The sequence below is a fragment of the Uranotaenia lowii genome, chromosome 3 (assembly GCF_029784155.1).
Source record: "Uranotaenia lowii strain MFRU-FL chromosome 3, ASM2978415v1, whole genome shotgun sequence".
Classification (NCBI taxonomy): Eukaryota; Metazoa; Arthropoda; class Insecta; order Diptera; family Culicidae; genus Uranotaenia; species Uranotaenia lowii.
Window position 1 is genome coordinate 350,765,594 of NC_073693.1, and position 12,421 is coordinate 350,778,014.

The following is a 12,421-nucleotide window of genomic DNA, read 5'->3' on the forward strand; positions in this document are numbered from 1 at the left end:
TGGAGAAGATTTGATTTCGGAATTAAATTTAGAAATGAACGTAATTAAACAGAATGCTGTGAAAGGGCGATTTTCAGGCTGTATGGTTTGTTGTGTTTACGTGAGTTTTAAAAATGTTTGTTTTAAATCAGAATTTTCTTTCTCCCGATGGTATTGTTGCAGTGAATGTAAATCCGAGTTTTCTTTTTAAAGAGGGTCGGATTTCCATACTTATAGCATGAATGAAAATAACTCATGCAAAAAAGTTACCAACAGATGTATTCTCATGAAAATTACAAGTTTTATTTCAGTCCTATGCTACAGTAATATAAAAATGCAGGTGTGAAAGAGATGAGAAACAAAAATAGCTTAGAGGGATAGCGAAAAAAAGAAATAAAGGGTGGGTTCGAAAGTGGGTCAAGCAGTATATCTGCCGATTTACAGGCTAAACCGGCTTTTGAGCGACCCTTAAGTGGCAGGCTTTGAGGGGCTATTCCTGTATCCTAATATAGAGCTGAATAAGGGCCATTTTTAATGGCTTATTGGTTACTTGGGTGCAATGACAGAAAGTTTTCCATGATATTTTCTGCACCGATATGTCAACTACAATGTTATACAGCTCTAGGCAAATCAAAATTAACTCTGAAAGATTTTCCTTCATATTTTGGATTATTGTGGCCTTCTATTTTTTCCATTCAATTTGTTCATGTTTAAAAAGAACTTTCTAAGCTTTATATTGAAATGTTTTGGAGGCCTTCCAAAAATCACGTTTGAAGATTTTTCACTGACGCTTAACCTTTCAAAGCTGTTCGAATTATATTCGTTTCGGGGAAATTTGAGTTGAAGATTGATGGCGTTCCCCTGGCCGCAAATGTGACAGATTTTAATGATATGGTATTCATTGTGTAGGTAATTTATTCTAGTTACCTACTCAATATTTCAACATAAAGCCGATATGTATTACCAGGTTATCAACAACTGAGTCAGAAAGAAAAAAGTTAAAAAAAAAATTTATTTTTGAAATACAGCTTTGCTGTATAAATGTGTTTCATTGATGTTTGAAATCGTCAAGAATAGATGTATTCAAACATCCGACAATTTATAGATATTTTCCATACTAATTTCTTAGTTTTTTTGACAATTATTCGATTATCAATTACACAGAACTTACATGGTCTTTCAAAATTCCAGTTCTTTAGTAAAGATGTTTTAAATGCGCACTTCGGGCCATATTGACCCGAACAGCTTTGGAGGGTTGACTTAATGATGCAAAAAAACAGTTTTCCTTGATTTTTCCAGCAAATGAATTGTTTTTAAAGTAACATGTTTTATTAGCATATTTAGCGCGTTTTTAAAACGCTTGACAAATGTGAAGATAAATTTGGAAAAAAAAATCATTCCTTCTCTATGGGATGAATAAATCCAAGAGTCTGAAAATCACAAATAAAACAACAAATTAAACAAACAATATTCCTTCATAGATTTTTTACCATAGGAAATCAAATAAAAAGAATAAAATATAAAGTCACTGCGTATAACGATAGAATCAGAATATCAGAAATTTGAAGTTATTTCACTGATTATTTCATTAAGTTGTTCTTATGAAATCATTTTCACAATTTCAAATCATGTTTTCAATAATTCTCTGGTGAGAATTATTCAAAAAAAAAAAAGATATGTACAAAACTATTTTAAAAAGTTATCCTTTTATATGAAAAATTGATCTCAAAAATGTTTTAATATTGTTACAGTTTTGCTCAGAATAATTGTGATTTATTACTTTTGGATCAAATTTCTTGATGAAAAATTAAAAAAAATTTCCCATGTTCAGTCTCTTTTTTTGAACAGATTAATTCTGACTTAAGAAAATATATAGTTTTTTTAGAATTAAAAAAAAGTGAGTTCTTACAAAGGTGTTTTTTTCTTTTTTTTATGTGAATGTTTAGTTGAAAATTTTGGGAATTCGAAATTAACCTTTTTAATATTTATTGAAAATTAAGTTCTGAAATTTCTGGAATTTTTGGTACTTCATTTATCAAACTATTTGTTTTTAAGATCGATTTAATACCTTAAAAGATCGAAGAAGTATGAAGTTTGAGTTTTGATTGGATATAAACTTCTGAATTTATGTCAGAGGCGTGAAATTTGAGTGCATTCTACCCAAAGCTCGAAAAAAGTAATCATACGCTGGTGTTGAATTCTTCTTCAATTACGACTGAATTTGCCAAGCGACTTTTGCAAGTTTGCATAATGTTTCAAAATGATATTAAAATTGTCCATTACCAAACACCATCTGTTGCTCATTCTAGACGAAATAACAAATCGTTTGGAACAGACAGTTTCCTCAAATTGATCAAAAACACAGAACAAAAAATTCGTTAACAGCAAAACAATAAGTCAAAGTTTCCATCCGGAACCAAAGCAAAACAGTTTCAGTACCTATCTTCCTTAGAATAAAAAAAGGCCAATCGTTTGGTAAATATCAAATTTTTAACGAACGGCGCCCCCGGGATCGGGGTGCAGCAACGAGGAAAAACAAATATCGAAGCAAAACAAGGAAGCGAAAAAAACGAAATAATAAAAAAACGGAGAAGTAGAGCGAGGGTAAAAAAAATTGCTGCTGATGATCCACCAAGGAAACATTTCGCCGGGTCCAAAACAAAATTCCACCGCTTAACCCAGTTCCTTTCCTTGATTGGTGTGTCCGAGAGTGAATTAGGCATCATCAATTGAACTGAGAAGCTCTCGCGGTCAGATGAATGAACTCTCTCATCTCGGCGAATGAATCTGCCAGCATCCGATTCCATTCGCTTTCGATGGGAACAACCAGTTGAGCGAAGCTCATCGTCGGAAAGCTTCCCCCGGACTGTGTTCGGCTTTTTTTGGATGGATTCATCCCCCCTTACTCGGTGTGGTTTTTTTTTCTTCAAGAACGAGCGAAGCACCTGAAGATGGTGATGCTGTTGCTGGACCAGGAACCATCTTCGTTCAGTTCATCTTGGTCCGTTGAACGTTTCGGGTGCAATTCCTGGTGTTGGTCCCATATACGGATTTTTTAAAACAAAAAATTGTAGTTAAGAGTGGTCTTGCTAGATTGTTGTTTCTAGCATTAAAGTTGGGACTTGTGTTGTTTTATGATCTTTTGATTTTTGCATTTTGATTTTTTTTATCTTCTAAACTCTAGAGTGGTGTTTCGTTCGAAAGGAAGACAACTGATTCGGTTAGTCTGGGTGTGGGTTTGGTTTCTCTTTTTTGTGCGGTTAACTGGTCGGTCTTTTGTGAAGGAAAAAATACAAGGTGTGGGTACCGGATTCGAGTCGTTTTTTTCTGGTTCTATCATTTACTATCCTTCTACGATCCTTCCAACTGTTGTGGGTCAAGAGTACGGTTGACCTGATCCAGTTGCTTGGAATCAAGTTTGTCGGTCGAGAATTGAGCCCCAAGGAATTCACAATAAACCGGAGAGCTGGGACAGAGTTTGGTACTTCCTGCTGCCGGGTTTTTGGAACAGAAGTGAACTTTGGCTGAAACCGGAAGAATAGAAAAGAAAAGAAGCTGAAAGTGTTTTTTTCTGTTGCTATCCAAAGTGAGCTTGTTCGAAAAAGGAAAAAAAGTGACATCTGTTTCGATGGAAAAGAAGCAAAAAAAAAACAAGGAGAAGGATTAAAAAAGAGAAATTAATTTAAGCAGAGTGCTGCCTGTTTTTGCTTCAGAAGATACAATCTGTTTCCTGGTTGTCTAGCTTAAGAAATTGCGATTCCGGTGAAATCGAAAGTTTCCATCAGCGAGTGTAACGGTTCGGAAAACACGATGAATATTGTTTGTTTTTCTGAAAATTCAAAAAAGGGAACTGGGTCAGATAAACAAAAATTGTGAACGTAAATCTTAAAAAGGGAAGGTGACATCTTGGGGTGCAACCTGTTTTGAAAAGTTATCATTTCCGAAGAAAGAAAAGCAAGACAAAAAAAAACTCAAACAGCTTTCAGTTGATTTCGGGGGACCGGAACCGGAACACGACTGGATATTCCTGAAATAAGTAGAAGGTGGTGGTGCTGAAGGTTTGCTGCAGTCACTTCACGTTCTCGAAGTTGGTCGTCTTCCTGTGAAGACTGATAGTGGCTCCAGAGAGTGGAGACAAAAAACAAAACAAAATCCAAAGAGGAAGTTTTGGGTGAAAGTGCGGAGGTGTATCTACGTGATATTCCTTTTTTTTGTTTAAAGTTCCTCCCACACGTTTTCGACATCCTACACGTATGTATGCCAGTCTAAGAGAGGAAAACTCCGTTGAAAACATCCTTCGTTGTTGAAGTTGTCTGGGAAATTTCCTCCGGCAACTGCTGCTACTACTGGCTGCTGTTGACAGACTGGAATCCATTTGAAGGTGGCAAACTGAGCGATAGCGGAAAATTACAGGTAAGGCAACTACCTTTTACTGTTGATACCCGGCTATAAGTTGGTTTGGACTTTTTCCGAAGTATGGTTTTGAGCGCTATCTGTAAATTTGCAACCGTTACTACTGTGCGATTGAAAAGTTTTACGGTGAAAGTTTCTGTCTGAGTTTCAAGCTATACGATTGGGTAGAGCAGATGGTTGGGTTAAACTTTGAATTTGGGTGGTGAACCAGCAAATTCCTCGCAATTATTGTGGGATTTCATTTGATGAGTGAGATAAGACGCAGAATTTGCCATTGGTATCCAAGTTCTGGAGTAATATTCGCTTTTAATACTGTCTTTTGATGCATTCTAAAAAAAATCAGAAATCCTTGGATACTTGTTTTAGGTTGCCAGATTGCCAGGTTTTATCCAGGTTTGTCCGGATATCTCATAAAAATCTGGGAACAGTACGGTTATTAGGCAAATCAAACAAAAATTATTAAATTCTGATGTAAACATGTTAATTTATGCCTCAAAAACGAAATTATTTGAGCACATTTTATAAGAATAATCATGAAAAGTTTTTTGGATGCCTTGATTACGATTTAAAATCTGTCGATAAGTTTTGATGAATAAAATTTTGTTTTTATTTTTTCTTGACTTTTGTTTAATTATTTCTGAGCTTTGACAAAATTTGCCAGGATTTTTGTCAATTTTGAAATCATATGCCCGGATTTTGCTAAGCTTTTATTTATGTTACGCAATTTTGTTGTTAAACGAACACAAGTATTAAGGGTCTTTTTTTCTTTAACTACCAACATACAGAAAGAGTCGCATGTTTGCAAAGATAAGAATTCAATCTCACGAACATTGGCGTAGATGACTTGAACTCTTACCTAAGTTTACAATAATTTTGTCAGCACGTACCCGGGTCGGATAAATCCAGGCTATTTTATCAAAAAACATGACAAAACCCGGGCATTTGATTTTAAAATGTCGACCAAAAATTCGGTAAATATCTCGGCAGATTTGATCAAAATCCAGGAATTACTCAACCTAAATCATAAAAAAAACTTGAGAATTTTTTTCATCAGAAGGTTTTTAATCGTATTTTGGACTTTAAAATAACATCTCATGATTATTTTTATGAATCTTGCTCAATAAACTGCACAATACAATTGGTTTTTTTTGTTTGTTTTGGAAAATGAAATGAATATATCCGAGCAAAATTGTGGCAAAATCTGAGCTTTTTTCAAAGAAACCCGGGCAACCGGGCCGGGAAAGACTTTTTTTTAAATTTTTTATTCAATATCCGGTAAAACCCGGATAAAACCGAACAACCTTACTCTACACCACTACACCACAATTTAATGAAATGAATTGAAATTTCAAAGAGAAACATTCGTCTCATGAAAAATCTCAATCTTGGTTTTGTTAACAGGAACGTCTCTACTTTAAATGATCGATAAAAAATTGTCTTGACTCTTGAAAAAAATGTCCACATCCAGAATGTCATGTATAAAGGTCCATTAAATGTAACAGGAATCCAAATTAACATTTTCCTTATTGAAAAATGTTTCGGTCTTGAGCAAAGTTGTTTATTGTATTTCTTTATTTAGGATTGAATACTCAAAATCATCTTTTAGTGATGCAAGAAATTGAAACAGATTTAATTTAAAAATCATATTGAAAAAATATAATTAAAAATATGTAAATAAAATTAGGTTCTTAAATTATTAAGTTAAAAATTTAAGTTATTTTATTAAAGGGTTTTTTTTGTATCAGCTACTTTTGAATGATATTCATCAAAAATTATTATTTTTGATTAAACAAACGACATATCACCAAAAATACATGTGAAAATCAAATGCGTTAAATGATAAGATTTAAGAGCGTCAAAATTTCACCAAATTCAGTTTTTTAAACTTTGACAAAACGTTGTCAAAAACTGTTCTATGAGGCCCTTGGAGCCATATGGGTATAAATGCTTGAAAGCTTATTATGAGAAAACAGGCTTTTGAGTTGTTGTGTTTGGCAATTTTTCATATATTTTTCGAAAATTTTTCTTTTGCTTTGAAACTTAAAAGTATGTAAAAAAATTCGAAAAATCTGAAAAAAAAAATCAAATTTAGTTTTAATTATGATGAATCGTTTGGCAACATTAACTCAAAATCGTCCATTTTTCACTTATATCCCATTAATTCTGAAGGCCTCATATGTAAATGTTCTTTCAACTTATTTTATTCTTTACAAACTGCAGATTGCATTTTGTTTTCAAAAGTCGATAACACAAACAAATAGATAGTTCCAAAAAGTAAAATTTTGGCCTAAAAATGTATTATTTTTCAGGGACCTAATCAGGAAAACAGTCACAGTCAAACTTACACGAAATTGAATTTAGAACAGAAACAAGATTCTGCTCTACAAACAATGATCAACAAACATAATGATGATGAGAATTTTAAAATTCTGTTCAGAATGAAGTTTATACAAACGATTAGGTTAGTCATTTAGAGTCTCTCTTTATTTCAAAGGAACTCAAAAAATTACACTATCAAATTTTCGTTCTGATTACATGTTCAGCATAGCTTTAAGACTCACAAAAACATCAGCATCAGTAATAGCAGGTCAAGACATGAATGACGCGATGGTGTTATGGATAAACTGTCAATAATTGAACCAAATATGAAAAAATCAAACTTCAAATAATAAACAAATTCGAAATTGGAAAGGTGATATAAAATGTAGCCAAAATTCTTTGGCTCTGAAATTAAACTCCAAGGAATATTTTAAAATTGCATCCTTAGTAAGTTTTGATATCAAAAATAGGTAATATCTCCGTTTTGTTTAATAAAAGTCTTCGTAAATGAAGCTCTTAATTTAAAGAAAAAATAAATGCTTGGATTTAAAAAGGCTTAAGATACGGCTCAATAAGATAAGAGTTAAATCCAAATTCTTATTCAAGTAACAGGGTGGCCAGCGAGTTTCCTTTTTCATTTTCCCAGTTTTTTTTCGTAAGATATTTTATAATTTCCCCGGTTTTAAATACCATTAAAAAAACTGTACATCATTTTTTTGCCAAAGAAGTAGACATTTATGTGTATGCATGTTTGTTGGTATATGAATAAATTAATTTTCGACGATTTCAGTCAAGGGAAAATCTAAAAAGATTTTTACTTCTTCATCTGATGTTTCAGTATTTATCATGCTTTTTTCAAGAAATCTATTAATATGACATATGTAATTAATTCTGTGTTTAAAAAGGTGTAACAATATATGGTGTACTTACTCAAATGTGTCGTTTTCATTGTTTTTGGGGTGCGGTTTTAGTCAAAGTGCAAAATTCATAAATAACACATGGCAAAAGTTTAAGTTTTGAAAGAATTTTTTTTAAAAATATATCATTGATGAAATGAAAATCTGAAGTATGGTTAGAATAAAAACGTATTCGTATGCTGTCGTGACTCCAATTCAAAATAGCAGAAATTAGTCACTTGTATCCAAAGGTTTGAAGATCCTCTTAGCTGAATGAAACTATGATTTCAAGTAGTCGATGATTCCTTTGAATTCAGCTTCATTCAGCTTCGAATACTATGGTTCAATTAAAGGAATTATCGACTTCTTTGAAATCAGAAATTAGTCAATTTCATTTCGTCCTCATTTGTTCATTCGATTTTGGCCGTACTCTTCAAAAATTTTTTCCATTCATTTGAAATATTTTCTTAAAATGTTTGCTAATTTTTTGCTTTGATACAGCATAACGTGTTTCTGATGAAGTTTTGAACTTAATAAAATCTAGGCCAGTTGAAAGAAAGGTGATAAGCATCAATCTTATGATTCAAAACGCGAATTCAAGAAAAAAAAACTATCAACATATGTATGCAATGTTATCAAAAATTTTGATTTCGTCAACTATTTTCTTCGTCTAGACTTCTTGGTTTATTTTTTCCTTAAGACTCGTAAAGAAAGGGCACCAAGATATGAAACTTTTAATTCCTAGATTCACTAACGCTAACAAAGCTTTGTTAAGAATAAAAAAGGCTGGAACAAATATCAATTTCTTTTTTTGTCACCCCCCCTTCGAAATTTCCAAAATTCCGAATGGGGGAATAAATAAAGTTTAAAGTATTTTAAGAAAATTTCAAATAAATTCAAAAAAATTCAAATATTCGAAAGATTACAAAACCAAAAACTTAATTTTGGAAAATGGAAGTTAATTCACATTTTGTATTCTTGATTTTATTCAATTATTTGATAAAAAATTACCTGATTTATAGGTTTTGTGCAACGGTATAGTATGAAATTGTGTTGTATACATGCTTCCGTGCAATTTGTCCCAATTTATTTGTTTTTCGCATTATTTTTATTGTCCCCTCCCCTCGCGATGTTCCAACTCCGAGTGACAAAAGAAGGATTTGAAATTTATTCCGGCCTAAATTACCTTAAGAATTCAATTAATTTATGTATGGAAAAAAAGATTCATTCTGAATTTTCCTGATTAGGATTCGAGATTCCAGGTTTTTTCCCGGTTTTAACGGTTCTATTTTCAATTAAAATTTCATTTTGAATGTTTCAAAGTCATTTGATTTACAAAGAATTTTATACATTTCCGTCAAATGTCAAGTTTTCACATGTGAAATCTGGGATTTCACAATTTAAAGGTTTAAATTCCTCATTGTTCTAGTTGATTTGTCTAAGCTTCAAATCAGAAAGTTTATTTTCAAGTGATTGAATTCTTAAATAGAAACAAATTATTCCGCAACGAAATGCATTTTGCTTGTGACTGTTTTATTTAATTTTTGATTTTTTTTAGTTAAGATTTTCTAAATATCGACATGAAAAATTGGAAACATGAAAAAATTGAGATCATTTTTTTTTAAATTTTCAAAACGTTTTTCATTAATGTTTCTATTAGCAGCACATTTAAAATTAATTTGCATAGAAGTACGCTTTTCAAATTGATTCTCATTTTGAATTTTCATTTTTAAATTTATGTGTTTAAAAAATTCAAATTTATTTCTCAATTGCACAACGTTCGTATTCAGCCACAAAGGAGCCCTATAAATCGTCATCCCAGAGAATGCATTATCATTATCAACTGCAAATAAGTTCAGTATATCAGTCGTTGATCGCTTGAAATGTGCTTTATCGAAATGGGGAATGGAGAAATATCATTAAGATTTCAGTCAATGCATCAAAACTTTGAAGTATAAATAAAACAGGGCATCATACAACAGCAAGTTAAGATGCAACATAGTTTCTCACATCGTGAGTTGGTTTTTAGAATTTTTTGATTACCATAGAAAATTTAAAAATCGAGCAAAAGATGTCCAATCAAGGCTAAAATGCATAAAAATGCGAATCAAAGATTCACCTTTTATATCTAGTTTCCATATGCTGGAATATGATTGTTTTGCATCACGCGTTTGTATACTTCAAAATTTCATACATCCGAACATTATTCTTTATGATTTCAGCTAGTAGAATTTTTTGTAGTATTTTTCATCCCTAAATGTATTCAGAATCCTTTTACTTTTTCATTGAAAACATGTTTTGACAGAAAAATGTAAAAATGAATTCGAACAAAACCGAGCATTACTGCAATTGTTGATCTATGCGTTAAGACATCACAAATAAACCAAAACTTTAAATTTTCAAACGTTTTCATTTGATTTTTATTAAAAACAACAACAAAACAATATTTCTATAATTATATTTAAAACCCCATTCTTCTACTATTGGGAAGATAGAAAGGGAGGAATGGGGCTCCTACCCATACAATTGCATAAATTGCGTAACTCGGGAACTATTCGAGCAAATGAAACCAATTTTTTTATGGAACGGTTTAAGAGTACGAAAAAGGTTTTTTTTGATATTTGGTGCCACTCCCTTTTTCCTGTGGAGATATAAGAAAAATGAGAGGTTTTCCTTCCAAGTTTTTCTTTCACTTTAGAACAAAACAACCAAAAGAACCCAAATTAGGCATGATTAAAGTTTTCAGACTGTTCGGTTTTTTTCCGGGTTTGCCCGAATATTCAATGCAAAACTTGGCAATAGTCCGGCCTGGCCCGCTGAATCCGATTTTATCAAAAAAGACCGGATTTTGGTTGGATGTTTTTTTTTTTTTTTTTTTTTTTTTTTTTTTTTTTTTTTTTTTTTTTTTTTTTTTTTTTTTTTTTTGTTTCGATTATAGTCGTTTTAACATCTTTATGTCATTCGCGACTTATATCAACGATGAAGTTGGCGGAAAAGTCATTGAAAAACTTATCCGGTACAACTGTTATCGATGTTTACTCTAGGGCTCGAACTCACGGACATCTGCTCCGGAAGCAATTGACTTGCCAACTGAGCTATATCACAAGCTTGGATGTATTCACTTGATTTGGCAAACCAAACAAAAAAAAACATATTGTCTTGCAAATATTTTTTATTTATTCCACCAAAACATAATTTTTTGAGCAAGTTTTGCAAAAATAATCCTGAAAAAATACAGAGAAGCCTAAAATACGATTTAAAATCTGTCGACGAGTTTTGATTTTTTTTTTTTCATTTTTTCTTGATTTTTCGTTTTTTTCTAGATTTTGACCAATTTGCCCGAATATTGCCCGGATTTATTGTCCGGTCTGGATACGTGCTGAAAAAATGCTGGGAATTTAAGGCCGGGGGGTCATTGTGGATATAGGAAAGAACATGTCGGGCTTCCATTAAAAAAATGGCACGGCCTATAATTTTGTTGTATAACATAAGAATTTATCAAACGATGGAAGTAAATCTACTTTGAAGGAATTTTGGGTATGAATGGGTATGATTATTTGAAACATCAACCAATTTCAAGTAGTATTGGAAGGATAGGGAAAAATAAGATGAGGGACTCTCATATAAGTATTTTTGGCATAAATCAAAAACTTATCAAGCAAAAAGATATGAATATTTGGCATAAATCAAAAATATAAATCTCTTTAATAATTCGTTCATCAAAGGTTGTGAATTCTATTTTAATTTTTTTGGTTTCAGTTTCCAACTAATTTATTGTTTTTTCAAGTGATCGAATTTAGCAAAATTTGTCGAAACTCATCACATTGCACTTTAATTTAAAATCGTAGTTTTTTTTATTTCTTCAACGGTTTGTGAAATTTTGATTTTTAATAGAAAATTCAGTTCCAGAAAAAAATGAGCATTTCTATCTGATTTAAAGGTTCAAATTAGTTTGCTTATTTGTAACGCTTTCAAACTTCGAATGCCTGTGAATATCTGTTTCTTTAAGAAACTCTTTCTGTATATTATTGCAAAGGAGTTAGTTTTTTCAAGATTTTTCTCTCATCAATTTTTCTTTTAACATTTTTACTGTAATTTTTATGACTATATTCATTATTATATTCATTATTATATTCATTTATTTCTCACTTGAAATTTTTTCAAACAGTCTTTTTAAAGCAAAAAAAATCAAGATGGAGTAGAAAAATACATCTGCAACACTTTTGAACTTTTATTTTGCTAAAAATATACACTTAATTAGCATTTCTCAACATTCGCACGTATCATCAGAAGCAGCACTCCTTAGAAAATTCCGGTTAACAAGAGCGTACGAAAGCAACCGTGAAAATGCTCTTTTTATGCGCACTTGATGTTGTGTCTGAAAATTAGGAACAAGTCCCGATAAAAAAAAAACCCCATTCAAGATTGAGCGCCAAAGTCTCGAAAGAAGTACAAGTACGCAAATCCCAGCCAAAAATGGCTACAAAATCCTCGGGTGGGCTGTGATTTTTTTTCCTTCTCATGCTCACCCAAATCTCTTCAAATTGAAGGTGAAGATTAGCCTCCGGGAAGGTCTGCTGCCAAATAAAGCCCCACTTTAGATGGAGTAGGGAACAAAAAAAAATTAAAATACGTGATTCCGGCCCAGCTCACTCAACTGGGGCTTGACGGGGTGTTTGGCAACAGCGGAAAAGAAGAAAAACTCCATCGACATAACAGTAAAACAATTTTTCCTCATTAATTTCTCATTTTCGCGGGCTGAGTTTGGAGCCTTCTTTTTTATTTGACTTGCATAATTTCGCAGAACTGGCTTC

At 32.1% G+C, this 12,421-nt stretch overlaps 1 protein-coding gene across 2 annotated transcripts in view; it reads left to right on the forward strand.

Moving 5' to 3' along the window:
* Positions 1 to 2,984: 2,984 nt before the first annotated feature.
* Positions 2,985 to 12,421, forward strand: part of LOC129751179 (KH domain-containing, RNA-binding, signal transduction-associated protein 2) — a 312,313-nt gene continuing 302,876 nt past the window's right edge. Inside the window, exon 1 of one of the 2 annotated variants that reach the window (XM_055746533.1) lies at positions 2,985 to 3,278. The gene's annotated coding sequence lies outside the window, so the exon portion shown is untranslated. The remainder of the gene's footprint in view (positions 3,279 to 12,421) is intronic. The other variant, XM_055746532.1, reaches the window with a different exon arrangement.